Source organism: Panthera tigris, chromosome X (assembly GCF_018350195.1).
Source record: "Panthera tigris isolate Pti1 chromosome X, P.tigris_Pti1_mat1.1, whole genome shotgun sequence".
In the NCBI taxonomy this organism is placed as follows: domain Eukaryota; kingdom Metazoa; phylum Chordata; class Mammalia; order Carnivora; family Felidae; genus Panthera; species Panthera tigris.
Window position 1 is genome coordinate 29,878,805 of NC_056677.1, and position 27,576 is coordinate 29,906,380.

At 36.4% G+C, this 27,576-nt stretch overlaps 1 long non-coding RNA gene across 1 annotated transcript; it reads left to right on the forward strand.

Annotated features, from left to right (window-relative positions):
• Positions 1–210: 210 nt before the first annotated feature.
• LOC122235546 lies at positions 211–20,452 on the forward strand. Its single transcript, XR_006213597.1, has 3 exons — positions 211–289; positions 1,188–1,433; positions 20,372–20,452. It is a non-coding gene; the product is annotated as an uncharacterized LOC122235546 (long non-coding RNA).
• Positions 20,453–27,576: the final 7,124 nt, after the last annotated feature.

A 27,576-nucleotide genomic window follows, 5' to 3' on the forward strand; every position in this document is an offset into this window, starting at 1 on the left:
TTTCATCTATATTTTACAACTTGCTGTGCAGTTAGGTTAGGTCATGTGATGAGTTCTGGCCAGTGAACAATGAGCAAAAGTGGCACAAGTCACTTAGCCAAGGCAGTTGAGAGTGGGAGTGCATCCTCCATTCTGTTGTGCCTGCTGACATGACTTAGGATACTACTGTGTGTTCTAGATGCTATGGCAACAATATGGAGAAGAGCTGACCAGTCTTCATTAGACTTCACAGAAATGAGAAAACACATCGTTTGTGTTTAGTTATGAGATGTTCTGGCTATAGCTTCAGGTAAAATTAATTACCTAGATTAATATAGTAAACTCTTAGCTTGAGATCCACCCAAAACAGACCCCAGGGGTGGGATTTGAAAACAGGTAGTTTATTTGGGAGATGACACCGGTAAACACCAGTGAAGAAATAAGATGGTGAAGAGATGATGGTGAATAAAAAGATTATTTTCAAGCAGTTGCTGTGGGGAACTTGAGCTTTATTGTGCTGAGGGACAGTGTAGAATATAGACTTCAGAGTTATTCCTAAGTGATTCCTGAGGGATGAGGGAGTGGCAGTTTTCATACACCAGCTCCTGTTGGTCATTGATGGGTTTTTTTTTCCTGGGAAGTGTTGATTCTCCAGCACTTTTTGCCTGACAGACAGGTGAGAAAATGGGTCTTTGTGGCTAGAGAATGCTACCCATCAAAGAAATGCAGATGGGCACAGCATGGTTTCACTTGTATAAAGGCACAATACAACATGATATATCCTGGGAACTATAAATAGTTGATGGCTATTGAAGTGTAATGTGAAAGACTGTATGAGTATAAGATGGGGCTGAAGAGATAATATGACATCTAGTTATGGGGGCTCTTGTTGGCCATATTAGGACCTTTTCTCTTTTGTCAGTGGCAGGAAGCTGTGGATGGGTAATAGGTGTAGGAGTGATGTGGTCAGATTTGTACTCTAGAGGTTATTTGGAGGATGGAATTGAAGTGGACCAATTCAGTGATTGTTATAGCTCTCCAGTGATGAGACCACAGGATCCGAAATATGACAGTGATGATAGAAACAATACTGAAAAAAGCTAATATTTAGCAGGCAGTATATGCCACACACATTATTGGTTTTTTACATACTAAGTCATTTAATACAACAACCGTATCAATATGAAGTATTATTATACACATTTTAGGAAATTGTGGCCAAAAAAGTTTAAGAACATACTTTGCTGAATACCAGAGTTAAGAAACAGATGAACTTGGACACAAATCCAGGATATGTTGTTCCAGAGTCTACACTCTTAACAAGTTCCACACCAGCTCTTGGTCAAAAAGAATGGATTCGTTAACATTATTTGGTAAAATGAGCAAACCATGGTGATTTCTAATGGAGAAGAATGTGTGAAGGATAACTGCAACATTTTTACCATGGGTAAAAGGTAAGATGTGTCTTTATAAGAAATATTTTTAAAACAAGAGAAAATTCTTTATTGCCTAAAATGCTACTAACAGGTATTTATTTTAATAATAGCACAAAAAAGTGTCTGAAGTTTAGTTTATCCTTACAGTTATAATAGAAGAAATGAACCCTGAATTGCACTAATTTCTTCCAAGAAACTGGCAGACAAATTTGTGGTCAAAAAGCTAAAATATGAAATAGCTCAATAGGAACGAGTATCATATTTTGTTTACTGGCAGTTTGGCATAGGGTCTTCTGGTGTAGGAATACTGGGCCCTTCCAGCAGGAGAGGCTTATTTTTGTCATGATGTGAAAAGCAAACCTATGCATGAATAAATAGTACCCTTATTTATGGTGGTCATTTTACATAGACTTACAGTTTTAAACATTTCTCTTAGAGACAAAGATGTGCCATGCTTTAAGTGTTCTTTCTCTAACAATGGCTGAAATTATATGGAGAATGAGCTCAAATGTTCCTTTTGGTGGTACTGATGGCCAAATAATCACCATGAGTGTTGTTGTGGTTCTACCGTATACACTGAAGGTGATAGTCATTCCCTCTTCATTTGAAAGTATATTTCCTGAGGGGTGCCTGGAGGTGGATCAGTCTGTTAAGCATCAGACTTCGGCTCAGGTCATGATCTTGCAGTAGGGGAGATTTGAGCCTCTGTGCTGACAGCTAAGAGCCTGTAGTCTGCTTTGGATTCTGTGTCTCCCTCTCTCTCTGCCCCTCCCCTGCTTATACTCTGTCTCTCTCTTAAAAATAAACATAAAATTTTTTTTAAAGTGAAAGTACATTTCCTGAGATCAATGCTTTAAGAACATATTTCACAGACTATGTGAGTGCTATAGGTGAAACGTATCAAATATTATTAGAAACTGTATTCTCTTTTAAGAGGATGGTTAGAATTGACAATATTCTTGTTGAGCTGATCTAGGTATAGTGATTTTTTTAATTGTGATTTAAAAATACATAACATGAAATTTACCATCTTAACCAGCTTTTGAGTAGAACTTAGTAGTAGTAAGTATATTCACATTGTTGTGAATCAGATCTCCAGAACTTTTTCGTCTTGCAAATCTGAAACTCTGTACCAGTTAAACAATAATTCCTCCTTATTGTCCCCCTTCCCTCAGTCCCTGGTAACCACCCCTTTACTTTTTGTTTCTATGAATTTGACGACTTTAGATACTTCATATAAGTGAAATCATACATTATTTATGTTTTTGTAGCTGAATTGATTCACCTAGTATTATGTCCTCAAAGTTATCCATGTTGTAGCAATGTGACAAGATTTTCTTCCTTTTTAAGACTGAATAATATTTCATTGTATGTGTATACTGCATTTTATTTATTTATTTGTCCATGGACACTTAGGTTGCTCCCACCTCTCAGCTATTGTGAATAATGTTGCAATGAGCATGCAGGTGCAAATATCTTTTTGATACCCTGCTACCAATTTTCTGGATATGGGATTGCTGGATCGTAGGGTATTTCTATTTTTTTTTTTTGAGGAATCGCCATACTGTCTTTCATAGTAGCTGCACCATTTTAGGGTCCCACAACAATGCACAGGGGTTCCAATTTCTTCACTTCCTTGATAATAATTGTTATTTTCTATTTTTTTGATAGAAGTGAGTGTGAGGTGATAGCTCATTGTGGTTTCAAATTGCATTTCTTTGATGATTAGTGATGTTCGACAACTCTTCATATGCTTGTTAGTCATTTATATATCATCTTAGGAGAAATGTCTGTTAAAGTCCTTTGTCCATTTATTAATTGGCTTATTTTATTTTTTTTGTCAGGTAGTGGGAGTTTTTTAAGATATATATTCTGGGCATCAATCCCTTATCAGATATATGGTTTGTAATTATTTTCTCCCATTTTGGTAGGTTCCCTACTTACTGTTGAGTGTTTCTTTTGAGGTACAAGCGTTTTTAAGTTTGATGTGGTCCTATATGTCTGTTTTTTTGCTTTTGTGGTTTGTGTTCTTGGTGCCGTATCCGAGAAATTGTTGCAAGTCTAACCTCATGAAGCTTTTCTCCTACATTTTCTCCTAGGAGTTTTATAGCTGTAAGTCTTACATCCAGTTCTTTAGTCCATTTTGATTCACTTTTTGTATATGGTGTAAGATAAAGATCAATTTTCCTTTTTTTTTTTTCTCTTGTGGATATCCAGTTTTGCCACCGCCATTTGTTGAAGAGTGTCTTTTCCCCATTGTGTGGTCTTGGCACCCTTGCTGAAGATCAGATGATCATACAGATTAAGGTTTATTTCTGGGATCCCTGTTCTATTCCACTGGTGTATTTGTCTGCCTTTTTTTTTTTTTTTTTTTTTTGCCAGTACCACACTTGTTTTTTTTTTTTTTATTACTATAGCTTTGTAATATGTTTTGAAATCAGGAAGTGTGTTGCTTCTATTTTTTTTTCTTCTTCCTTAATATTGTTTTGACTGTCTAGGGTCCTTTGAGATTACATATGAATTTTAGGATTTTTTCTATATCTGCAAAAAATTCTGTTGAGATTTTAATAGAGATTGTATTGAATCTATAAATCATTTTGGATAATATGGACATCTTAACAATATTATAGCTTTCAGTCCATGAACACAGGATATCTTTCCATTTATTTTTGTCTTCTTTAACTCCTTTTAGCAGTGTTTTATAGTTTTTAGTGTGCAAGCTTTTCATCTCCTTGGTTAAGTTTGTTCCCAAGTATCTTATTATTTTACATGCTATTGTAAATTAAATTGTTTTCTTAATTTCCTTTTCAAATTGCTCTCTGCTAGTGTATAGAAAAGCAACTCATTTGTTTGTGTTGATTTTGTATCCTGCAACCTTGCTGGATTCATTTATTAGTTCTAATAGTTGTTTTGCTAGAAACTTTACAGTTTTCATGGAATCATACGGTTTTCATATCATCTGTGAAAAAGAGATATAATAGTTTTGAAATGCGTGTTGAGGACCTGACACCACAGCATTGGCTGTAAGACTTTATCTTGATCAATTGACAATGGATTTTTTTCTATTGTTCTTTCCAGCGAAAGAAGTACATTGAGCTTCAATTTCAATGAGTCAGAAGAACTTACATCAGACTGTATCCAAATAGATATGATGTGTCATTTTTATGCACTGATTCTAACTACTGACATTTCTATTTATGGATGCTTTTGCATCCATAAATAGAAGTGAAGTTTAAGTTCTGTATACCCCAAAGATTATTTTTTATAGCACTATACGTAGACAAGTGTGTAGTATGAAGAGAAATGTCATCACTGCCTCAGAAAGGTATCTTTTAAGGACTTTACAAACGAGATTAATAGTCAACCAAGAGCTATGTCATCTCATATTTGAAAGAAAAGCTTTGTCAATACCAATTCTTTCATCCCCACAATACTGTCACAGAAATGGCTATTGCCATTTCCTTTTACTAAGTTAATTCAAAATATTTATTAAATTTTAATTATTCATTTAAGATTATTTTATATTTCCTATTCTTTTTACTTATAAAACAATTAGAACCTTTCCCAGCTTGTGAATCTTTTTGAAACTTCCACCAATAGGAATTTGAGTCACTGGTTTCATGGAAGTCTTAGGAAACCATTATTATCTATCTGGAAAAGGATCTACTGACTACAGAAATAAATACATAAGTAACAATTTACAGATTGTGAGCCAACCATCCATTGAATGCCACAAACATCCAGCAAAGAAACACCTGGTTGAGACACACATCAGGGAAATAGGAAGCAGGTGCCACACTCTCGGGATTCACTTGGAGTAAAGCAATCTCTGGTTCCATCGAGGCAGAAAGAGCGTGTTCATTCTTGTAGCCATTATTGTTCTGTCCCCTAAACATGCAGAGTTACATTTATAATTTATTTATAAATGGATTAAAAATATCTCCACATTTCTGAACTGACACATTTTGAATGCCTATCAGCCTTTCAAATTTGCTAAAATTGTTGCCTATTTACTTACTGGCTCACTGATTGCTTGTGAAACTTTACTTTTTTCCAGTCATTTAAGCTAGTTTAGTTTGGAAACTCATAACAAAAATTAGGGAATATTCACTGAATTATAGGATTTGAATTAAAAATGACCATTTCAAGCTATGACTCTTCCACTAATTACCTGTAAAATGTTTTGTTAGAGAGTTAACCTCACAGTTTTGTTTCTTACCTGCAAAGTAGGGTTGCTGTGATTACTAAGTGCACGTGATCCAAGGTATAATTGCTGGATTTATGTTAGCTGCTATTTTATGCTAAAATACCTGAGAAATACCAAGTTATAATAACTGAATTTGAAGGGTTCCTTACTGATCACCTATCCCAATTCTACATGTATCTGGTGAGGAAATTGAGTGAATTGTTGGTGATTACAAAATTAGTGGCAGAATGAAGGTTTGGATCTAGATTTCTTAATTGATGCTCTAATTTCTATGAACATTTCTTAATTTTAGTTCTTAAAAAGAATCTTTCTTAGTGAAAAAAGGAAAGAAACAGTTAAAAGCAGTTTCTGACTACTCATGGCAATTTCTAGTCATAATAGCACTTTTGTGAATAAATAATCCAATAGATAAATATTATAGTAACTCTGGATGTTAGATTTAGAGCAAGTGGCCAGATAGTTCATTTCAATGTAAACATATTTTTCTTGTCTATTTCAAGACTTTTCAAAGTCTAAAAGAAATCACTTTCTTCTCTGATTTAGGAGGAGAAAACTCAAAACAGCAAAAGTGCAACTGTTGAGGGTGGGAAGGGCCGGGTTGCAATAAGGCTGAAATCACCACCTCCCAAAATTTTATCTTGTAACCAAGAGGAAATTATTAAGATCCATCCCAATTTTTGTATGGAGAAAGTAAACTCAAACAGAATAAAGAGAGAGAATTTCAAATTATTTTGAAAAGTAATGCTTTGTGTATTGCTATAGCAAGTATACACTTGCTATGTTGATTAAAAATTCAATCTTAGCTAGTTGTCATTCACAACAGTGAGCATATTACCCATGCTGAGTTCATTTACCTTTAGCGTTATGCTAGGAGGGGCGTGCCATCCCACTTTTGGTTGAGGAAATGGAGGCTCAAAGTAGTTGTTCATTTACATTACAGAAGCAAAGTTTTATTCTGGTTTCCTTTAAAAAATATATAGGGTTATAATTCCACGAGGTCACATGCCTCATTTAGGCCACAGGACCGTCCAGCAGAAGTGTCACGCTCACTCCCACTGGCTGAGCCATGGATTAGTGCAAAACTAGGGTTGATGTACAGCCAGTAAGAACCGATTCAGCTGAAATGATTGTTAACATTTGGCAATACTTCTGCACCACTCGGTGAATGCTGCTGCCACGAACTTCCATGTGCATCCTCCACCTGCTTTGTAGCAGTCTGCCTGACACCTCCTTATCTGAGAAGTTTTAGATTTCCCTACAGTCCAGTAGGCAGGAAGTATCGCTGGAACAGCATAAAGTTACTGCAGACTGCCCAGGGCTTTGCCCAGCAGCAAAGTGAGGGACACTGAACTAACTGCCTCCTGCTTTCTCAGTCCCTTGGCCCAAACCCTCCTGGAAGCCAGAGAACGAGGGAGTCTGGGATATGCAGTCTGTAGAGGCCAGCCTCCTGGGAACACAGAAGCAAGTAGAATACAGGTGAGAATGGACCTGGTGGGCAAATGGAATATAAGCAGCACGGTCGGGGAATGAGAGGTCATTACAGAAATCAAAATGAGCTCTAAAGCAGTAAATAAATCTGCAGTTTTGGCACAGCTGAGTTTATGGCCCTATGTTCATGGCTGATATAGGAATCCTAAATTAAGAGAAAGAAAGCAGAGGATTGGGTTTCAGCTCATTCAAGGGCTAGTAGGTTTATGCTGCAGTTATTTCCTCTTCTGATCTAGAGGATTCTGAAATAACCCCTCTAGAATCTACGTGGATGCAGGGCCCTGAATTTGCCTATCATTCTCCAGCTGTTGGAAAACATCAGCTCTTACCTCAAATTTACTAATAGTCTCATTGTTGAAGTGGGGATATCTGATGAAGAGTTTGACTTATGATAATAATCCTTGGAGTTAGGTTGTGGGACTGCTGGCTTTCCAGAACCCTGGAAGGCTAAGGCATGGATATTTTTTTTTAGGAAGACCTCACTTTCTCCTGATGAATAAGTAATATGAATATGCTCTTACTCAGTTTTGTTCAAGAGACAAAACATCTAGTATTTATAGACATCTGTTAAATAGAAACATATAGATTCTTAGGTTAAGTCTTCTAGGAGGACGATGTAAGCGTGATTATAAAAGAGCAATAATATAAAAGCCTGAGTAAAAAGGGGCAGGAATTTGAATGTTTTGCAATTCTGATAGAAATTTACTTGTATGAGAGTTATTACAGGAAGCTGTGTATGATGGAGGAACCCAGACTCTAGTGAAAAGCCATGTAAATGTGTAATTTACACAGCCTAAATGAACTCTGTTATCACTGTACTTCCATCACATTCTATATAGTTGGTTAATGAATTGGGAAATTACGTTATTCCCATGTATGAGTTTTCTGGGCTGCTATAACAAAATCCCACAGACTGGGTGGCTGAAACAACAGAAATATATTTTTTTCACAGTTCTGGAGTGTAGAACGATTTAAGGTGTAGATACATCTGGTTTCTTCTGAGACGTCTCTCCTTTGTTTGCAGATGGCCGTCTTCTTGCTGTGCCCTCACATGGTTGTCCTTCTGTCTATGTTGTTTGTGCCCTAATTTCCTTTTCTTTTTGTGATACCGGTTATATTGGATTAGGGCCCACCCTAACAACCACACTTTAACTTAATTACCTTTTAAAGACCCTGTCTCCAAATATAGTCACATTCTGAGTTACTGGGGTTAGGGCCTCAACATAGGAATTTGGGAGGGACACAATTTAGTCCTCAACACTCTATGAGGTCTCCTATCACTGACCTGTAACCCACTTGATGTGCTGTATTTAAATATGTACTGCATTCAATATGTGTTGACACATTTTAGTTAGGTGTCTATTCAATATCCATTTGTCTCTTCCCTTTCTTCAGACTACCAAGATATTCCGTTTGGTATCCACCTGTTTATGGTGGTAAGTTAGCATATTCCATTCTCTTTGGCCAGTCACTGGTGCAGTGCTGGACATATGATATATGCTAGCCCATTTACAATAAATCTGTAGGTTTGTTTCTTTTACTGTGGCAGGTATTTTTTCCTCTGAATACAGACAAGAAATCATGTAACCTTTGGAGTTGTTGGCAGCCATCTTGTGACCATGGAGGGGAAACAGGTCTAAGATGATGATATAGAAGGAGAGAGATGAAAAGGATCAAGACTCTTGCAGACCCCATTGATCTACTGAATCAAACCATTCTTGAAATTCACCCCACACCTGGACTTTCTTGCGATGTAAACCAATAAGTTACCTTTATTGTTCGTGCCATATTCAGCTTGTCTTTTTGCAGCTGAATGCATTCTGATGCAAAGCAGTGATGTTTTGTGTTTTTCTACCTTTCAGAGATAACTTCCATCAAATCAGTAAATATTTATTGTTCATCTACTATGTATGTGCCAGTTACTTTACTATGTGCAGGAGAGATACTGTTATTTGCATTAGATAACTTTTGCTTTCTTAGCTTACACTCTACAGGAGACAGCTTTTCATTAAATAATCACACAAATAAATGTACAAATGTAACCTTTGATGAACGCAATAAAAGACATATACCCAAGGTTATAAAAGACTATAAAAGGAGGGACTGACTTAGTATTTGCTCCAGTTAAGGCTTCCCTAAGGAGGGGAAATTTACCCCAGAATTTGGAAGAAAATTACCAGTTAATTAGGTGACAGAAAGTAACAGCATGGAGGAAGTATCTGAATAGAAAGGAAGATGGTACAGCATTTAAGGAATGAAATGAATGTTAGTGTAGGTGGCCCACACAGATGAAGGGGAGGGGTATGGCATGGTGTTCTTTTAAAACAATACTTGCCACAGGATCTGAGGTCTGGGGCTTCTCTCATGCCATTTCACAACAAATTAGGTGCCATTAGTTCACGGTGTTCCTTACCTCCATGGTGAGATAACAGAAACTCCTCATTGTAAATTTTATGCGGAAAACAACTTGCATATTTCTTTCTACATTTTACCTGGAAGATCTGGCATAGTCAATATATGTAGGGTATCTGTGTGTGCATGCATGTTTGTGTGTATGTGTATTATATGTATTTATAGATGTGTGTGTTCATGAATGTGTCTATTTTTGAATGTGTGTGCATGTGTCTCTTTATGAATGCCTGTGTGCCTATATGCATATTTATGAATGTATGTGTATGTGTTGGATATGTGTATATATTTATGAATGTGTGTGTGTGTGTATGTATAGCAAAGGCACTAGGTAGAGGCTTGGCTCTGTCCATGCCATGGGGCCAGGTCTAGGCAAACATATATAGTTACTTTCAGAATCCATTATTATAAAGGGATTTTCCTCTAAGATTGTCAAAAGGTTATCTTAGGACAAATGGAACATTTACCAAATTCTTTAAAGGTTATTGCAAACATCAGCATCACTTCTTTCTGGCTCCTTTTCTCTGGACTCCCAAAAGAACATTTTAGGACTGTCTATCTTTCTGCCAAGAGTCCAGTTCCAAGAGCAGAGAGAAGTCATGGTTTGAACAAAAAACAAACTCTGAACTGACCCTTTGAGTATGACACTTAATTTCTTAATTTCTTCTCTCAAAGAAATCGATTTATAAACTAAGTTGTCCTTATAGAACACACCTGCAATGTTTGCCTCCAGGTTCACTATGCAGTAGGATGTCAGGAGCACAGTCTGATGGATGTAGTGGAAGATTCAGTGAAAAGAACTACCAGAGAGGACAATATTAGGCAACACCTTTACAGATATTTTATGAACCCAAAATTTAATAATGTAGTGGATATGTTTTGATAAAATATTTTCAGCTATTCTATGTTATGAAGTAGAAGGAAATACAAGAAGCTCTACTTTCTGTTAAGTATATTATATTTATGAGTCATCTAATACAACTATGTTATGTTTAGTTACACAGGTAAATATGAAAATAGTGAAGGTACACAAAATATTGCAATATTGAGAACAGACAGAAATTGAACTTAACAAATGGAAGGGATTATTTTTACTTTTTATCATGTTTTATTTTTTGATTCATATTATATATATATATATTTTTTAATATGAAATTTATTGTCCTATTGGTTTCCGTACTACACCCAGTGCTCCTCCCAACAGGTGCCCTCCTCAATGCCCATCACCCCACCTCCCTCCCCCACTCCCCATAAATGGAACAGATTTATTAATCAGGATTATACTTGGCTGCTAAAGAAAACCCCCCAAACAGTGGCTTTCACACACACAAAGTCTAGGAATAGGCAATCCAAGGTATTGGAAGGCTCCATATTGTTTTCAAGCACCCACGCTCCTTTGATCTTCCTGTCTTACCACATGTGGTATGAATGGTTTTCACCCTTATGGTCACAAGGTGGCTGTTGGACTTCCACTTGTCAGGTCTCCCCATTTTCCAGGTGGGAAGAAAGGAAAAATATAAAAGAAAAAGGAAAAGGTTTTTCTCCTCATGGTCATTTGCGCTTTTATTTTTTGATGAAAATCTTCCTCAAGGACTTTTGTGTGGAACTTGTCATATGGCCTCCCCTAGCTGCAAGAGTGGCTGAGGAATCAAGTATTTTCTTTTCTAGATTCAACAGTAGAGGAAAGTGAAGAATAGGTAGTTGATATAATTGTTGAGTGAGCGAACATATAGTATCTGCCTCAAGGGTAACTGAGCCTAGCACATAGTCTGTAAGTCTGAACTGCAGAGGAAGAAAGCATAGGGTATATTGTAACGGACAGTAACTAAATCTTATTGGTTGAAATATAGGAAACACGAAAAGAGTAGTGAGGGAAAATACTACAGAGATGTCCCCTCAAAATTCATGACCATCTAGAACCTCAGAATGCGACATCAGAGCATGGCCCTGCTGACACTTTAATTTTGGACTTTGAGCATTTAGAACTGTGAGAGAATAAATTTTCTGTTTTTTTTAAAGCATTTGGTTTATGGTACTTTGTTTTGGTAGCCCTAGGAAACTAATACAGGGTCTTACTGTGAAGTTGATGGAATATCAGGTTTAGAATGGAGTCATTATACTGTAGACCAGTACCCCAAAAGTGTTTTTAAGCATCTTAGAAGATGTTGGAAGACATTCTGCAACAAATGATTTTGATGGACCAATACATTTGAGAAGTACTTCATATCTTAGCTCTAACTTGGAAATTCACATTGCGTTTTTGGAACATCAAGGCTTATAAGAAGTAGAGAAATTGACTTTGTTCATCCTGTATTTTCCATGTACATTTGACCACAGATTACTTTTCTTTCCCCATCAAACAGCTTGTAATGTGTCCAGAAACATGGTGTTCTGAGGATCTTGGCTGAGAAATGCTAATTTAAAGAATGACATGTCCCCAAAGGAGTGTTATGACCAGTTTTATATTTAGGAAAAAGGAATCCTGCAGAAGTGTATAAGATACAGTGGAGAAGAAAAGAGCAGGAGGAGGCTGGGAGAGCAAATCTGAGCAGGGAGGATGGTGGTGATGAGAAAAAGATTAATGGTACAGAGAGAACCAAGTGAGAACACACAGGTGTGAAGACATTATCTAGACACCTCTTTCCTATTTACAAACAACTACAGCATTAAATAGACCTTTTTACATGTGAAATTTCTTTTGTGCAGTTTTGTGCTAGTGTTCACTATAGCCCTGTAGGAGTTTCATTATTTTATTTATTTATTTATTTATTTATTTATTTATTTATTTAGGTTTGTTTATTTTACCTGAATATTTGTAAAATACATTTTTCTATTTTACCTGAATGTGGTATTTCTGATTGCACATGCTCAAGAATTTAGCCAATGGTTTGGTCCCAAAAAGTAGATGAAGGGCATGAAAAAAATAATCATGCAAGAGCAGATGAAAGAAAAGAAGATCTACAGTGAAAATGTATTCTTAAATTCCTCAGATGGAATTTCTGACTATGGAAAAGAAGGTATCAACCTCTAAGGAATTCTGCCACCCCCTCCACCCCACCACCAGCCTAGAGTGAGCTACATCTGCTTGACTCCTTAGCTTCAGGAGAAGCCACTGAGAATTTTTGTATTCATTGCAGTTTCTGGAAGTGATTATTATGTACCATCAATCTGCAATTGTGGAATTTAGCTGAAATGTCCATCAAGAGGCCAGGGGGGCAAAAACGCCACATAGGGTTGGAAATGTCCGGTTTTCCAATGAGAGGTGGCATTCATTTGTAAGCAAGGTCTGGTATCAGTATATTAATTTAAAAGGTTTATCTAAAACCATCTGTTGTAAACTCATCTGTACTCTCTCCCTTACTTAACATCAGTCTAAAATTAATATCAGAGTGGTGCCTGGGTGGCTCAGTCTGTTAAGTGTCCAACTTCAGCTCAGGTCATGATTACGCGGTCAGTGAGTTCAAACCCTGCATTGGGCTTTATGCTGACAGCTCAGAGCCTGGAACCTGCTTCCGAGTCTGTGTCTCCCTCTCTCTGTTCCTTCCCTGCTGACACTCTGTCTCCCTCTGTCTCTCAAAAATGAATAAACCTTAAAAATTAAAAAAATAATAATAAAAAAATAAAATTAATATCAGAATATTCTAGGCTTTGATGACAGGTAATTTTCTACAACTTTGTGCTGCTACTGCACCCAACAATTCTATGCCCATGTGCTTACCTCAGGTTGAGTGCTGTATATTTGTTTTATTTCTACTTGAGGGCAAAACTGAATAAGAAATGGCAGTTGCATTTTAAATTGAGGTAATATTTAGAAATGATTTAAGAAACTTGATAAATGACAACACAGACTTTTAAGATTCAGTCATTAGGAGGCTTGTTTTTACCTTTTTCATGTTTCAAACAGGTTCTAAATAATGTTCCATCAACCTGTTGTAAAGCATTTATAAATGACATTGCATAGAGTTATTTACATGTCTCTTGAACATGATAAAACACTTCTTATAATAAATTATTATGGAAAAGGCAGGGCTATTAATCATTTATTAAATGTTAATAACATTTGTCAATGTTTATTTCCCTTAAAGTGGCAAGAAAAATAGATATTTCATATTGAAAAATATCAGCTGAAACAAGGATTTTATTTTTTCTCCAGATTTGACTTTAGACTGAAACAGATTTTCACCTTTTAAAAATTCTAGTTACTGACATTAGTGTAAATGAAAAGAACATGTTTGCATTTTTTATTACATCCAGTCTCTACAGTAAAGAAGAACTCTGTGAGAACATAAATAAATAAAAAAATTAAAGTTGGATCATGCACTATAATTTTATCTATCTATTTATTCATTGTCATGCACTATAATTTTAAAACATCCTTTGTATTCCTTAACAAGAAAAGGGTCTCTAAATACTTGTTCACATTCTTACTTAGTGTATTTATGCCATCTTCTGGTGATGATCAGTTAAATTGGAAATATTCAAATTAATTTCAAAATTAATTATTCAAAATAATTCGGTATTTTCACACACAATCACTGGCTGACATGGAGCCACCATAGTGTCTCTCCTTAGTAAATGGAGACAGGGTGGGGTTTTTAAAAATTTTTTTTCAATGTTTATTATTTATTTTTGAAAGAGAGACACACACAGAGACAGAGAGACAGAGAGAGACAGAGTACAAGCAGGGGAGGGACAGAGAGAGAGGGACACACAGAATCCGAAGCAGGCTCCAGGCTCTGAGCTGACAGCACAGAGCCCCAGGCGGGGCTCCAACTCACAAACTGGGAGATCATGACCTGAACGGAAGTAGGTCATTTAACTGACCGAGCCACCCAGGCGCCTGAAGAAAGGGTGGTTTTATATAGTCACCACTCCGATAGTTGGCTGGTCCCAATATACCAGAATGTGTGGTAAATAAAATTAGGACTTCGACTTTCCAGGGGATGGGGAATATTGTATTATGAAACCATATCTGATATGGCAGTGGATCTATTGTATGCTATGTTGGAGTATGACTGTATTCTGATAAGGTTTCCTGCACAGTCCTCCTTCAAGAAAGTGGACTTACTTGTATCAATGCTTGAGAAGAGTTAAGGTCTTAGACTAGAAAGTAGAACCTGGAAGAAAAGTCAAATTTGGGCCAGACTGAACAAAAGAGCCTCATTTTGAACTTTGTTGAGTTTAGACCTTCAGGAATCTAGAATTATGTATGGGCCCCTTGTCATGACAGTAATTAGAGTTTTTACTTCATGGAAATATGCTATGAGTTTCACAGAGAGGCTTTTCTGTGGAAATGCTCAAACTGAAAACAGACAAAGTGCACCTTATAAATCAAATTATCAAAGTTCCTATTTTCCTCTATATTTACTTCCCTTTGATTATCCTATAACACAGGTCTTTCAAAGCCCTGTTCAGTGGAAAAATCAAGGGGTTCCAACAACCCCCTTTGAGAAAGTACGCATTAGAATTCGTGATTTGGCTTCATCTGGAACAGCTCCATGTTAATTGCATTTTTAAAAAATGTCAAACTGAAACCACTACTTTAACCTTTAATAAAGTCAACGGAGGTGTAAGATAGGGATGAGTTTTGTAGCTATTAGGGAGTTTCTCTCCCTCTCTTTCAACCTCCATTTCAACCCCAGCCAACATGGTGGTCTCTATAGTAAATAGCAAGAAACACAGAGAAAATAAATTTCAGGAAATATTTTGGGGCTTTAAGGTACAATGGTGATTGCCCTCTGGGAAATTCTCATTCCATTATTATTGGATGTTTTATTTTAATAGAAAGGCCGTACTTTTCTTCCTTAACCTAATTGTTTTTCTAAGAGTTGCAGACGTGGCTTGTAAAATAAGTTGGAAGTATAGAAAGGTGAAGTGAGGTTTATAGACCTTAATTTTGGATTAATGTAACTATAAATATAATTTTTTTCCTTAAGGTAGATACCTGTGATTTGGAAAAGCTGTCATTTGAAATACCTTTAGATAGGCACAGAACCAACTGGTTGGTGAAATATGTGTGAGATTTTAAAGTATCTATCTATAAGCACAAGATCTGCATGTTTCCTGTATGGTGTAATAAATTCCTCAGTTCATGGTTTAACATCTTTAAACTAATTTTGTCATATTTTTTATAAAGACACCTATTTTAGGATATGATTTTATTTGGTAAAAACATCCAAAATAACATATTTTTATTATGAAAAATTTAACCATTGTTATTGAGTGCTTACTAATTTCTAGGCAGTATGCTAGGTACTTTCCATACATTATTGCATTTAATTCTAAAGCAATCCTGTTACCTATTATTATACCCACTATAGGCAGGGATTACATAGATTTGTCAGATTAAGGATGTATCAATTCCATAGATGTGACCATTGATTTTTGATGATAACGAAAGCAATATAACAAAACATATTTGACTACTATCATGTAATTCGCAATATCCTGGCCTATTAATAGTTTTTTTAATCAGTAGGCATAATGGAATATTTTTGTATTGCATTATAAATAAATCTTCCAGAAAATATGAATGCTCCGTATTAGAAATAAAGAACAAAAACATAAAATGAACATACTAAAACACCAAAGTAACCCCATTTTAATTGATCAGACTAGTATTTTATAGTGTCATAGCTCATACCAATCACTGTTCTCATTTTACATTTGGATGTCTATCTTCTAAATATTAATATATGGATTGGTAGCTACATAGGATATGCATAGATTTTAACTAGGATCACTTTAGTTTTATCACATGATATGCTTTTAAAAGCTTAAGAGGTTAACTTTTTATATATACTGAGAAATTACTCAAAGCCATAATTTCTAATGGTTGTATTCCATCATGTTAATTAAATTATCTGTTTTTGAATATTTATTTTCTGATACAGTACTTGTTTTCTGCAACCTTACTTTATAAATCCTGTGCCCATAATAAATCTAAAATTTCATATCTGTATGTTGCTGTATATAATGCTGTATGTGTGTATGTTTTGCTATGTAAATATGATTGAATCATAATATCTATATGACATAGGATGGTATAATTTTATTAGCAACAGAAATATGATAAACAGTTTATGTCATATGTCTTGTTGACTAATCTTAATGGCAAAGTGATCATGGCTTTCAGGTTAAAAATTGTCCTTAAGACTTCAGTTTATTTAGTTAGAGAAACTTGAAAAAAAATAAAGAACCCCCCCCCCCCAAAAAAAAGGGGTACCTGGATGCCTTACTCAGTAGAGCATATGACTCTTCCTCTCGGGGTTGGGAGTTCAAGCCCCATGTTGGGTGTAAAGATTACTTAAAAAATTAAAAATAAATAAATGTTAAGTTAGAGAAGAAAAGGTGAAAGGAAATTATCAGTTATTATAAGCCAACTTAAACAATATATGATTCCTCCTTAGTATTTTGATCCATAGATAAACATACTTTTGCTGATCCAGAACACTTTCTGAATGATGACAAACATATTCAGGAACTAGTAAGTCTACATTTATAATGAAGTTTCATATTTTCGTATTGAGTTAGTCCTCCTTGTTATTTTTGAGCACTTTTTTTTAAAGAAAGTAGATATGTGAAGCACATAATAACCAAAAGTGAGTATCAATCATTTGTTATACAGTGATAATTTTAAGGTATTCAGTGATGCCTTATTTAATGGTTTTTAAGTTTACTTTCTTGTTTTAGGAAGAAGCTTCATTACTGACAGATACATTGTCATGAGAAAAGAATGGAAAAGGTGACATTCTGCTTGGGAATGCCTTCACATACATCTGATCATGTGACACTGTCTACTGCACACTACTAAAGCCAATTTCAAAAAGGTCTTTTAAAGCCAGATGAAGAGGGTCACCCGGGTGGCTCAGTTGGTTAAGTGTCTGACTTCGGCTCAGGTCATGATCTTGCGGTTCATGAGTTTGAGCCCTGTGTCGGTCTCTGTGCTGACAGCTCAGAGCCTGGAGCCTTCTTCGGGTTCTCTCTCTCTCTCTCTCTCTTTCTTTCTCTTTCTGTCTCTGCTCCTACCCTTCTCTCTCTCTCTCTCTCAAAAATGAATAAACATTAAAAAAAAATTAAAGCCAGATGAAGAAGTCAAAACTAATATGAGACCTCATAGGCAATGGTCTGTTGATTCCAGATCCTCCTTTTCTAGTTCTGTCAAATGCACTGCAGAGTGGGTAACACTCAAAGTCTAGATTTGCTGTACATTGTGTGCTAGTAGCCAAAATCAATTAATAAAATTACTTAACTTTCAGAAGATTCCACAGGCATTAATTAAAATTCTGAGATTGAACAATAATTCTACAGGCATTTTATTACTAGTAGTTATAATGACCAAAGTAAAAATCAGGATAACATGGTTTCAAGTAGTGGGAAATAAAATTGAGTGATTTAGATGAGGCTAAGTTATGAAAAGCCTTAAAAAAAATTCTATGGAAAAATCTAGAATTGATGCAGCAAACAAAAGGAAGATGTTTAATTTGGAAGAATGAAACTATTATTTTAGGAAGATTAATCAGGGATAATAATTTTATCTCAGTTGCTAGAAACTAAATAAAATATTGAATTACATAATGTATTAAGAACATCTTATATTGTCAAGCAAGTTTACTTAATAAAGCATAGAAGCAATGTATATAGCATGCTCAATGATCAGGGCTTAGTAGAATGATATGTTAACTCAGTTTTCAAATAACAGCTTTGAGCACAAGAAAATGTATTCATAAAGTAACAAATCATTCAAAAGGGGTAGATCATGAAAACATGTAATAGAGTATAAGCTGTCCTAAAAATTGGGAATCTTATCTAGTTTCTACCATCTCAAACAGCTTTTCTTTCTTTCTTTTTTAAAAGTTTATTTATTTTTTTTGAGAGATAGAGAGCAAGCATGGGAGAGAGGCAGAGAGAGAGGGAGTGAGAAAATCCCAAGCAGGCTGCTCACTGCCAGCACAGAGCCCAATGCAGGTTCAAGCTTATGAACCTTGAGATCATGACCTGAGCCGAAATCAGGAATCAGACACTCAACGGACTGTGCCACCCAGGCACCCCTGAAACAGCTTTTCTTAATTCATTGGACCTCATGGACTTACCATGGAAATTGAGGGAATTGGACATCATTATCTCTGAAGTTTCACCTTGCAATATATTAGTGTATTTTACCAATTCTCAGATGTACACTTTCACTTTTTAACTGGTCTGAAATCAGGACATGTCTGTATCTTACAATTGCCATTGTCCAGCCAGCAGTTATGTTCTATTTGTTGTTGCCTGCTTATATGCATTCTTGGTCAAAGCTTTTAACAGCATTTCAGTTAAGTTATGTTACTAAACATGTTGAATTTCATTGCTTTACAATTTTATCAGTAATTACAATATCATTTGTTTTGGAATATAGAATTACTTGGCCATGAAAATACAGCAATAGGGCACAAATTTAATCCCATTAAAGCAAATATTTATCACTGGGGAAGTGAACACAATTTCATGGCTTTGTGCAAAGAAATATAGAAATGCTTCATGAGACCTAAGAGAAATTCCTATCATGAATAGACATTGCTGTTGTAGGTTTTGTTATATTCTTTTGAAATTGCCTAATGTACTCCAAGTAATGTCACTTTATACGGGAGAAATGTCCAAGTCTCTTGGAAATAGACTTCAAAGCAAAAAAAGCTGGTATGACTATATCCTGCGTCATGTACAACTTTCATTAAAGCAATATATCATAATATAATTTGTGCTATATTTCTTCCTTAATTATTTTAGTGAGCCTTACAATTGATTCTGTTTTAGATCTGAAGAAACATGATATGTGATTCTAAGCAGCCAAAATTGATTTTTTCAAATTTCAGGCATTATCTCACATATTTTACTCACATATACGATCTAGATCTCTTATGTAGTTGACTCTTAAGTTACACAGAGTCTTTAAAAATTGCTTTAAATGCACAACAGATTGCAAAAACAATTCCTTTTTAAGGGGAGGAATATAAGTTTTAGTTTCTACTTTACAATGTATGCATAAAACTAGCTGCAGAATCAACATTACATCCAATTTTGTACTTGTAAAATCACAAGGAACTTACAAGCAAACTCTAAACAAAGAGACTGAAACACTATGGATCATTTGTTAAGCTGCACTGACAGCTGGGAATCGTTAGAAATAAAGATTTTCTGCCCTTAATTCAGTTGTAATTTTCATACGCAAAGAGGATCAGAGGCTAACTGTAATCCCTGCATCAACAATCTTGATAATTTTTAGAACTTTCAATCAATTTCAGATTCCAAATGAGAAATCCCAGATTGCTCTCTGATTATGAAGTGTCCATCAAATACTATAATGCCAGAGTAAAGTAGGCACAGTACTTACCTACATATTAAATATAAGGCTTAGGTGTTAAACTGTGAAAAACTGTTCTCCAAAGTGTATGTTTTTTTAAAACAGCCAACTCTGCAACATTTTCCAAAGAGTTGATTTTCTGCGCTTTGTGCATCAGTTATTTTTCTTCATGTGTGCAGCAGTGTTTTGCAATTATTGGCCATCTTTTACTCCTGATTTCCCTTGTAGAAGATTGATTAGCACAATCAGTCACTGGAAAGCAATTTTCATCACCAAAGGCAGCTTCTTTTCTCTTCTGATTAGCAGCCCTGCGGCACGTTATTCAGCAGAAATAGATAATCCGACGAACATTCTGATAAGAAAAAAGAGGTTTGAACCTGAATATTGCTGACAGTATCCCAGGTAGACAAGTGATCAATGAAACCTTGCTGCCTCTTGTTTTTTGTGGTGTTCCCCTTTTATTTAGGGAACTGGGCCTTCAGTACTGGTTTTTGTTTCTCTCCGTTTCTGTAGGAATCTGTGTGTCTTTGAGAACACACATTTGCCTGTGATCTGTGTGAAGAGAGGGAGAATGCCTATTACATATCACTGTCACAAACCAATGATTCCTTATTTCTGTATGGATTCTGTCACCCAAACTAAAAGCAGTATCTATTTGAAGGAATAAATCAAATGAAATTAAACTGAACCTGGTAAGTGTTTATTCCTTTAAGTTATATACTATTATGTAATAAATACTACTTCTCTAATTTCAATTTAAAATAATTTTAGGGAGGAAGTATTTATGTTGGCAGAAGGATGAAAGGGGAAGTTCAGTAGTTCTTTCCTCCCGAATGCTTGCTTTACTTTCTCTGCTCAGAGAGAATAATCCATGATGAAGCAGCAGAATAGAGGGAAAAAGTTAATAGAGTTGGGCACTGTACATATTAGGTTACAATCTTCAGGAGGCCCACTTAATAGCTGTGTGGCTTTGGGCAACTCAATTAACATTTCTGAATCTCAGTTCTCTCATCTGGAAAATGAGTACAACTTTGTCAGCCTTAGAGGTAACGTATACAAAAAGCTCAACTCATGGTAAGTTCTTGGTAAATGATGGGCTTTTTATTACCTGCGTCTGTATCAATCTATTTACCTTCCTATCAATTTATTTATGGAGGGATCTAGATAGGCAGATAGATATAGTAACATAGAAGATTTGGAGATGTACTTTCCTGCCCTTACCTGGAGGTGAAAGAGGTAGAGAATCCTCATTTAAACTTTTAACTTCGCCATACTTTTAGCTCATACAATGCTGAAGTACCAAGTCACCAAATAGTGCTGCATGAGATGAAAGAACAATTGGCCATTCAAACCAATCGGAGAGCCATTTAATTTTTAAATCCTTAGTCTCTAAAGAAATGGCTGTGTATATTTACATAGACTCTTTCCAAAACAGGTCTTAGATCTAATTTGTGTCATATGTCCCCAATTTCATAACATCTTCTAGATTTATGAAAATAAATGCCATCCATTGTTGTTCTTGGATCTATTCTTTATAAACTACAGAGTGATCTCCTTAAAATGTCAACTGGATCATGCTGGCTCCTCCCCAGAACTTTTCAAGGATTTCCCATTATACCTAAAATATTTTGAGTCCTTTGGGAGCTGACCTTCGCCTTCCTCTATGAACTTTTGTGTTCTATTGTCTTAACAATGCCCTGTCGATGCTATTCACTCCTGCAACTTCTTTCATTCTTTCTAACACCCAAAGTTCTTACCTTAGAGATTTTGTGCATCTTCATCCTTGCCCTTTCCATGTCTGGCATCTGAGGACATGTCTGTACATGATGACTTTTCAGACAGGTCTTCATTGAATTTTCAGTTAAAATTAGGTTCCCTGTACACTCTAACAATATGAATTTACACTTTATATAAGCCCTCATCACGGCTCTTCTCTGTGCCTCTTATGTGATAATGTGTTTCCCCCAGACACGTAAATATGTAAGTGCATGAGCTTTATCTGTTTCAGTCAACACAGTATCCTTAGAGCCTAACACAGTGCCAACATTTCTCAAAATAGATGAATTAATGCTGTCTCAACTCTCCTTTAAATGGGCTGGACAAATTCAGCCAATGGTTCTGTTAAAAATAAATATACATTTCTCCCTTTCCTAGGATCTCCTGCCAAATAGCTTTGCTTTGATATTTTTCTTGTTCGGGTGGTTATAAATGGTGGTTATAGAAATTGATATTAATAAAGTCTGAATTGTTTTCTATAATAGAATAAGAAAATAGTGTCATTAGGGGAATATGGTTTAATTGATGAGTAGAGGGATTCAGGAAATGTCAAGAGGCCAGACAGAGTGCTATGTGGGGCTGTGGAATCAGGGAGAAATCTTCTGTACCTAGGTGATCAATGGATTCAAAGGATAAGCATATCCAACATGCAATTTAAATTTACTTGATATATCATGCATATGCATTATTCAACAGAATTCTGCTTAAAATAATATCCTATTCACTTTTGTCTTGGGGCCTCAAGGCATAGAGTATGTGCCTCATATTAAGTTTTCACTTAGGGTTGAGGGACAGGAACAATCCTAAGACACAGAGTAGAGGATAAGAATTAGTTGAAGGCAGACACTCAGAACTGGAGCTCTCTGTCTCTGCTAACATCTCTACCAGGAATTTACAAAAATCTTGATGGGATACTGGGCTGTCTACGAGGAGTTGAGAGCAATATTGTCTATATATTTTTTAAAGGCTCTAGACTGTTTCTCTAACAAAGAGATTAGGGTTGTTAAGCTTAAGGGCACCATATTGTTAACCCACGGTTACAGTCTACCTTCTTAGAAATAAGCTTTGTAAACTGATGTTAGTAATATTGTCTAGGAATTATTTGATGATTCAGCTAACACTGTGTCATCTCTGCCATAAAAATTTCCGTAATCCCATTAAAACCACATGAAAACATGCATAAAAAATCATTTTGGTTCTTAATGCTTTATAGTTTTCCAGGATCCAAGAAGGCAGCTTACTATATCTGTTATAACATTTTGTAACTGTAACTTAAAAAGTACTATATGCAATGAGATAGTAAAATGCTTTTGAACTGCACACACACACACACATACACACACATACACACACACAAAATATAGATAAACATATCGATATAGACATACATACAATATATATTGTATATATCAAAATACATCTAGTGGAAATATTACAAATTATTTTCCAAGATAACTTATAAATGTATAGATAATGAAAAATATCATTACATTTATCTAACCATTTAAAATAAAACCTAAATCTCTAGGTCTCTAATGTTTGTTCTAAATTAAGAGCTTAAGCTATTATTTTTATAGTCTTAACATTAAAAATATTGTATACTTTTGTCACAGAAAATGAGAACTATTGAACACAGTTAAATATATTCACAATCCCAACTCCTTTAATGCTAAACATTTAGCATGTTTCATTCCTGAGTTTTTCTCCTTAAGCTCGGTATTGGTTGTTGCTGCTGTTTCTCCCTTCTTCCCCCTTTCCCTCCTTCTATTTCCTTTTCTTTCTTTCTTTCTTTCTTTCTTTCTTTCTTTCTTTCTTTCTTTCTTTCTCTCCTTCTCTCTTTCTTTCTCCAAGTTTGTGTTATATTAAAAATGTGTTTGGGGGGACACCTGGATGGCTCAGTCAGTTAAGTGTCCGATTTCAGCTTAGGTCATGGTCTCGTGGTTCCTGAGTTCGAGCCCCATGTCAGGCCCTTGGCTGACAGCTCAGAGCCTGGAGCCTGCTTCAGATTCTGTGTCTCCCTCTCTCTCTGCCCCTCCCCTGCTTGCACTCTGTATCTCTCTCAAAAATAAATAAACATTAAAAAATTTAATAAAAATGTGTTTTGGGTTTTTTTGTTTGGGTTTTTTTTAACGTAGAGAGGGAAAGGGAATGATCAAGGGAGGGATGGGGGTGGGGGAGAGGGAATCCTAAGTAGGCTTCATGCTCAGCGCACAGCCAGATGTGGGGCTTGATCCCATGACACTGTGATCATGACCTGAGGCCAAATCAAGAGTCTGTCACTCAACTGACTAAGCTACCCAGGTGCCTCTAAAAATGTGTTTTTAATGAGGACCTATGTCTTCTGTTTACAATATAGTTCTTGAAAAATAAAAGGAGTCTAGATATTATAAGGCAAAAGCAACTCCGCTCATGAAATATCACATATATCATGTGAGAGCAACAGTCTGTTCTCTAAGTTATGAAAATTGAAATTAAAAAGTCACTACACAGGGGCGCCTGTCTAGGAATCGTCTCTTAGTTTGCTGATTACTATATGGCTGACCCTAGGGCAATGTTGAAAAGGACGTGAGCTTAAGTGGCTAGTTCAGCTGGAATCTGGTGTTGGTGTGCTTTGGTCATAGTATTTTTCCAAAGATGCTTCTTTCCTTCCAAAGGGGTAAATTTATAGGGTCCTTAGCAATTTTCCTGTTGGAGACCTCCAACTGCAACTCCTTGGTGTGAGGAATGCCTTTTGTCTGGCTGATTGTATACTTCACCCTTGGCCTCTGGGCTTTCAGCTATTTATAATTGGGGTTCCTATGCATCTCAAATCAGTCATCTGGGTCAGAGTTAATATTGATAAAACCCAGATTGGATCCCTTTTTCAAGGTCATATCTAGTTCCCAGGACACCTGCACCTCTGCTCGACCTTTGTCAGAAGAGGAGCTGACTCTCCTGGCAGCCCTGTCCACTCTGCCAGCAGCCAGGGGCAGTCCAGCCACAGATCTTGCCTTTAGAATTAGCAGGTGCAAGTCAGAGCTTGTTCCTTGTTCCTTGAGCTCTTGGAAACACATTTGAAGATTTTCTTATAGACCTCAAAGCCCCTCTTCCTTAAGTTGAAGGAAGGTAAAGCACAGCACAATTAAATCTTTCTTGAAATAAATCCTCTCACCACCACACACCCCTACACTCCCTCCAGAGCGGGTAAAATGAGAAAGAAAATTACTAAGTGTTAGTGAAGATGGGGAGCAACGGGAACTCTCATATCCTACTGGTGGAAGTCTAAATTGGTATAATACCTGGAAAATGCTTGACATTATATACTATAGTGGAGCATACCTATTCTCTTTGACCTAGCAAGTTTACTCTTTAGACATATATCTAGCAGATATGCACGCATATGTTCGACAAAAATATGTTCATAGAAGCTTTAACAGTCCCAAATTAAAAAATGCCTAATTGCCTGTCAGTAATAGAATGAAAAATAGATAGTGGTATATTCACACAATGGGATGCTATATAGTATTGAGAGTGATCATTCCACAACAGCACACACCAATATATCAAAAATATAATATTGAGCAGATGAGGCCAGACACAAGAGTATACATACTGTATGACACTGTATAAAATCCTTAACATAGACCAAGTTACTCTACATTATGCTAACAGTCAAGAATAGTGGGGTGATTGGCTGGAAGAAGCTTGAAGGAGCAATCTGTGGTGTGGGTAATATTCTGTTTCTTGATCTGGTGGTAGTGTGAGGGGTAGATTTAGTTTCATATGATTGTATTGAGCTGAATAGTTATAATACATGCACTTCTCTTTTTTTTAATATATGAAATTTATTGTCAAATTGGTTTCCATACAACACCCAGTGCTCATCCCAAAAGATGCCCTCTTCAATACCCATCACCCACCCTCCCCTCCCTCCCACCCCCCATCAACCCTCTGTTTGTTCTTAGTTTTTAAGAGTCTCTTATGCTTTGGCTCTCTCCCTCTCTAACCTCTTTTTTTTTCCTTCCCCTCCCCCATGGGTTTCTGTTAAGTTTCTCAGGATCCACATAAGAGTGAAAACATATGGTATCTGTCTTTCTCTGTATGGCTTATTTCACTTAGCATCACACTCTCCAGTTCCATCCACGTTGCTACAAAAGGCCAGATTTCATTCTTTCTCATTGCCACGTAGTACTCCATTGTGTATATAAACCACAATTTCTTTATCCATTTATCAGTTGATGGACATTTAGGCTCTTTCCATCATTTGGCTATTGATGAGAGTGCTGCTATAAACACTGGGGTATAAGTGCCCCTATGCATCAGCACTCCTGTATCCCTTGGGTAAATTCCTAGCAGTGCTATTGCTGGGTCATAGGGTAGGTCTATTTTTAATTTTTTGAGGAACCTCCACACTGTTTTCCAGAGCGGTTGCAACAGTTTGCATTCCCACCAACAGTGCAAGAGGGTTCCCGTTTCTCCACATCCTCGCCAGCATCTATAGTCTCCTGATTTGTTCATTTTGGCCACTCTGACTGGCGTGAGGTGATATCTGAGTGTGGTTTTGATTTGTATTTCCCTGATGAGGAGCGATGTTGAGCGTCTTTTCATGTGCCTGTTGGCCATCTGGATGTCTTCTTTAGAGAAGTGCCTATTCATGTTTTCTGCCCATTTCTTCACTGCATTATTTGTTTTTTGAGTGTAGAGTTTGGTGAGCTCTTTATAGATTTTGGATACTAGCCCTTGTCCGATATGTCATTTGCAAATATCTTTTCCCATTCCGTTGGTTGCCTTTTAGTTTTGTTGGTTGTTTCCTTTGGTGTGCAGAAGCTTTTTATCTTCATAAGGTTCCAGTAGTTCATTTTTGCTTTTAATTCCCTTGCCTTTGGGGATGTGTCGAGTAAGAGATTGCTACGGCTGATGTCAGAGAGGTCTTTTCCTGCTTTCTCCTCTAGGGTTTTGATGGTTTCCTGTCTCACATTCAGGTCCTTTATCCATTTTGAATTCATTTTTGTGAATGGTGTAAGAAAGTGGTCCAGTTTCAACCTTCTGCATGTTGCTGTCCAGTTCTCCCAGCACCATTTGTTAAAGAGCCTGTCTTTTTTCCATTGGATATTCTTTCCTTAGTTGGCCATACTTTTGTGGGTCTAGTTCTGGGGTTTCTATTCTATTCCATTGGTCTATGTGTCTGTTTTTGCATGCACTTCTCTTTTGGATAAAACCCTTCACTAAGAGTGATAAAGCAAAGCAAAACAAAAATGAGCCAACAAAAATAAAATTAACTATCTTGACTTTTTAATCTCACCCTCTTATCTGAACTGGAGATACATGATCTATTAATTGTGCAACACTCAGCACTGGGCCACCCCCTTGGCAAATTCTACATAGATGAGCCAGCCCTTTGGCTTAGATCGTGTGGTTACCAGGCAACTATTATTCTCTTCTCAGGCTTTGTGGCCTTTTTCTGAACCTACGGGAAGAATTGCATTTATCATCCTGTGACATAAATGATACACTTGGTACAAAGCTATCAGAAACTTAGGGACCCGAATGAAAGCTCTGCACATGCTCATTGGCAGGTACTGTAGGTCACAAGGTGTCAGAAGCCTCAATCAATCAATCAATCAATCAACAAATACCTTACCCAATGAGACCCAAAGTGACAACGTTTCTACATTAGCCTTGAACGTCACTATTCCGGATGCATTCTGCCAAGATCTTTTGCTAGTATCTCTATTAATTCACAAGAGATAAGGATTGACACAGCGATGAAACAATCGGGAAGGCTTTGTGGCAAATATGTCAGAAGGGAAAAGAGATTTAAGCTACATTAATCTATGTTAATTCTTTTATCAGGATGCAGGCAGGCCCTCTGAAATGAACAAATATTTAAGATTCTTTGAGTCAGATTGTTCTTTCTCATATCTGCACACACTCTGGACCCCAAAGAGGCTGCGCCTATTGAA